Source organism: Priapulus caudatus, unplaced genomic scaffold, assembly GCF_000485595.1.
Source record: "Priapulus caudatus unplaced genomic scaffold, Priapulus_caudatus-5.0.1 Scaffold127, whole genome shotgun sequence".
Classification (NCBI taxonomy): domain Eukaryota; kingdom Metazoa; phylum Priapulida; class Priapulimorpha; order Priapulimorphida; family Priapulidae; genus Priapulus; species Priapulus caudatus.
This window is the reverse complement of record NW_014577188.1, coordinates 201,586-206,376: the sequence shown is the minus strand read 5'-3', so window position 1 is coordinate 206,376 and position 4,791 is coordinate 201,586. Positions and strand designations below refer to the sequence as shown.

Genomic DNA, 4,791 nt, shown 5'->3' with positions numbered 1-4,791 from the left:
TTTCACGCAGTTAATGTTATGGAGCCAGTGGATTGTGTAGAACCAGCCCGTACGTTGCCTTGCCAACGTGACGTCACACATCGGTACTCTATAACTTTATAAATGCACTCATGTTAAAATCACTTAACCTTGTGCAGAGAAAATGTGTATTGTCAATGTATAAAATGTTCATTCCTGTATAATCTATACGGTCTTGTCTTTAAGCCCTCATCTTTAAATGCCATTATTTGTAATACACTCGCACCACGCACGTACGCACGCGCGCATGCGCGCACACACATGCTCATGACATTTTTATAATAAATTACAGTTGCTATTTCCTAAAACGGACATCAGGCCATGATGTATTTCCTGTATACAAGAGACGGATATTCTCAACAGGTATGTCAGTTTTATTATTACGTTGCGAGTAGACCCGTGAGTTCATAAGCCCCCATGTAATTACAATCGTACACATATCATAGCCCAGTAAGCTAAATAAGTACAATTAAGCGGTGAGAGCTCGATGATGATGATTAGTGGTTACGTGATGGTTGATGAGCAGAACACGCGTTGTCCGCTGTTATCAGAAAGCAAATGTAGGAAATGAAGAATAGTATAGTTTACTAAACATCGTCACATGTTCTCTAATGCAATATATATATATATATAATATAAAAGAAACCTTGACACCTTTTTTGCAAAATCGCACTCGCGTCGCACCAAATGAAATCAGCTACCTGTATGCATATGTTTTTTATATAAGATATTTACAGTTTTTACAGATTAGTTGTTACAGGTTTTTAGAGTTAACCATTTATGATACATGATTCAACTAACATACTACATACATATTAATACACTGTAAGGGTCCCAAGACGATACAGCAAGTCAATTACAGATCACGAATTCGTATATATACACCTACAATATTTGAAAACGTTAAAATTCCTTTGCAACCTTGTAATAAATATCTATACAATCGGATTTGTATTTCTGGTAAAGTGACTAGAAAGTCAAAGTGCAAAGCCAAGACACGAAGCAACAGTACCAAGCACCAAGAGAAAATTACAGTTAGGCTCTGATGATGACGAATAGCAGCCTGCATGCACTCTATCTATTGTCATAATCGTTGTTATTTATTTCAGAATGGATGTTATTCTTAGTTTATACACGATCAATATATAGATTAATATGATTATCCTCATCAAACCACATTATCCCAACGAGATGTCGCTCTACGTGTATTCGTAATACCACAGCAATAGCTATTCAGACTTGAAACATTTACACAGCCTGCGGTGGTGGGCTGTAGTCGCCTTGACCTAATTTCCGTCTATTCAAACAAAAACAAACTAATCCGACCACTATCAGGACAAGCACACCAGCGGCTATTAAAATAGGAACTAAATATGACTTTTCATTTTTATCCTCTTCTCCGAGGTTCTTTAATGTAGCTGATGCCAAGTTAGACGGAGAGCTATGGGGACCATCCGGTGAAGCATAAGTCCAGATGGAAAACCAGACGGTCTGATTGGCGAAACCTGTGCAGAAACAAAACATATCCTAAATTATTATAAGCAAATTTGCCCCAGTATGCCGTGGGTGCATTATTCAATCCTATTTATTTCGTTCTCGTTTCGCATTGCTGCGCCTTTCCCCGGCAACCAGTCATGTAGACGTTTAATGCTCTACTCAATATATACTATATAAAAATATACAATATAATACATCTATAATACAATATATACGCTAACTATCAGTCACCCGCCTACGCCTAGGGCACTAGCAATTTATTGCTCTCTCCGTTTCGCGCTTGCGGCTAGAGCATGAAATCATCTCATATATAATTCTCTAATATGTGAGGCGAGTGTCTAGCTACTCTTCTTTCTAATTACAACGTGAACATGAGTTACATGCTAATTCATGGCGCAATGTGTGATAATGGCAGTTGGTGAGTATATAATAATATAGGGCCAATCACGTTGTATATAACATTCGTATAACGAGCTACACTAAATATTTTATCAGCAATTTGGTGACAGTTTGAAGAAATTAGTGTAACGAAACCATTTTCGTATAAAAAACGAAAGACATATTAGCAGCATCGGCTGGACACTACTAATTTTTAGTCAAAAACCTATGACGTAAAAATATATACCTGGACAAGTTGGTGAAATAAAACCTGTTCTGTTTTCTCATTAGTCTATTTGGAGATATTCAACCAATCACAATACAACACTTAGGGTGTGTGCGCCATGACGATGGTGGTGGTGAGCGGGTATACTGGTTTTTATATAGCAATAGACTTTTATCCCATAAATCTACACACGGGTACCCCCACTCCATTTTAAATACGTTTGTGAATCAAAATATCAGTTATTCAGTAAGTTACTGCGCATGCGCGAACTCGCATTTTAGCATGAGGAACAAATAGAAAATTGTAGAATATTTTCTAATGTGGCAGGCAGTGATATCCTTGCCGGCGTGCATATGCGCCCCAGTAATCTGCTTTAAAATGACGAGTTTGGTTCGGCATCATATACACGTAATATGTCTCTGAGAGAATTTCTGCAGAAACACTATGGTCCGCGATACCCGTGCCAAGCTAGCGGCGTTGTCCATCTTTTACAAAGCATAGCCATAAACTTTTATCCCATAAATCTGATCATTTACGGGTACCCGCTCAATTTTAAAATACTTTGTGAATTGAAATATCAGTTATTCAGCTGAGTTAGCTCTGCGCATGCGCGGACTCGCATTTTTAGAGCTGCAAGAACAAATAGGAAAATTCTAGAATATTTCTAAATGTGGCAGCGGTGATATCCTGTGGGTGCATATGCCCCAGATATCTGTTAAAATGACGAGTTTGCTTCGGCGAATATAATTTCTTATTTTAATGTACCACGCTAAAATGTATCTGAGAGAATTCCTGCCAGAACACTATGTCGGAGGTTACACTGCAAGCCTAGGGCGTTGTGCATCTTTTAACAGAGCCTTAGCAATACAACTAATTTATCCATTATCTTTCACACGAGGTAACTCTCCGCCTCCATTTTAAATACGTTTGGGTGGCAATCCAAATATTCTGTTTATTTTAGTGTAGTTACTGCGCATCGCGGCCGATTTTAGGTGGAGAACAATAATAAAATTATAGGGTATTTGAATGTGGGCGGCAGTGATATTCCTGGGTTGCATATTTCCCAGTATCTGCTTAAAATGACGAGTTCTTTCGGGCGAATATATACACGTAAGAATGTAGCTAGAGAGATTCTCAAAACACTATGTGCGGTACCTGCAAGCTAGGGCGTTGTAATATCTTTTATCAAGAGCCTTACAATAGCTTTTCATTCCATTTATCTACCACGGGTACCCCCGCCTCCATTGTCAATAAGTTTGTGAATCTGATATCAGTTATTTAGTGGCTTCACTGCGCATGCGCGACGTATTTTAACCTGAGAGCAACCCAACATATAAAATTCTAGAATATTTTTAATTGTGAGCAGGCGGTGTCCATATTCGACGGCGTTTGATATGCCTCACAGTATCTGCTTAAAATGACGAGTGTTTCGGCGAATTAATACACCTTATATATGTCGCCTAAATTGATTTGGCCTGTTTAGCCGTCGCGTAAACGATCGTAGTATCCGAACGTAAAAATCTCACGTAATTTTAAATTTTGTATTTTGGTGGTCTCAAAATTTCGACTTAAAACGCTACTAGAGTAAACCCAGACGTTATACTTTTCACTTGCAGGACGAATATGTGCGTGTAATATTTGCGGCAAATAACGTCCGTGAATTATATTTGGAACGCTGCAATATGCTATGCAGTTTTTGCTTTTTACAACCTAGTAAAGCGAGCGAATAACATCTTAGCTTAAAAAGTACCCGGAATATTATAATAATTATGGTTCATACGCCTGCTAATATCATTCAGTCCTCTCTTCTCTCCTTTTCTTCTCATCTATACATCGCCGAGCTCTCTACTGCTCTCTTTCTTTCTCCTGAGTCATTTAATATTTGTATCACACTTTACGTGATCTGCTAGCTATAGGCTTATATATCCTCACACATTCAAACAAGCGTAGTTTACCATGTACAGCCTTGTTGCGACGGTGCCTATGACCTATGAAGCCCGTAATGCGTCACTCATTGGGCTACTAAGCAGCTAATTGTGCTACATCTCGGCCCCCCCCCCCCCCCTCCCACCCCCCCCCCCCTGCCGCCCCCACCCCCCCAAAGTGTCTACAACATCTCGAATAAAAAACGCGTTTACACCGATGCGACGGCTCAGTGCAGAGGCAGCAGAGAAGACATGCAGAGCGAGACTATTAAGACAATTTATACTTCCATAAGGAATTAGAGACAGTCACCGCTCCGGTTCGGGCAATGGCGGCGACACTTAGATTTCTTCTACTAGCCATCAGGAGCGACTGGTAGCCTGAGCCCGTGTGTTCTCAATCATACGTCGGATCTTCACTGATAGAAATAGCTGATAATGAGAGGCCTTTAAAAGCCAAAAAAGATGACCCAAAAAATGTAATTTGCATTATCTCTTCATTTATAAGTCATTGGTGCGGCTTTGCCATGCCGAAGTTAATACTAGCTGTCGCTTTTTATAACCGATAAAGTGTAAATTGTTGTTCTGATGTAATGTACATTGAACAGACGATATAATAACCTTTAGGTGCAGACGTGAGCGAGGTTTTACTTAAATTTTTCCATGAAGAGAAACACTTAAAAAGAAAGCTTGTTAGGATGGACTGCACGCAATACCTTGCCCCTGGTCAAGACTCCGTCCAGAGAAGCT

General features: G+C 39.5%; 1 protein-coding gene across 1 annotated transcript in view; it reads right to left on the bottom strand.

Moving 5' to 3' along the window:
- Window positions 1-600: 600 nt before the first annotated feature.
- LOC106805806 (calcium-activated chloride channel regulator 4-like) overlaps window positions 601-4,791 on the bottom strand; it is an 18,957-nt gene continuing 14,766 nt past the window's right edge. The window contains exon 11 of the mRNA XM_014807546.1: window positions 601-1,523. The gene's annotated coding sequence lies outside the window, so the exon portion shown is untranslated. The remainder of the gene's footprint in view (window positions 1,524-4,791) is intronic.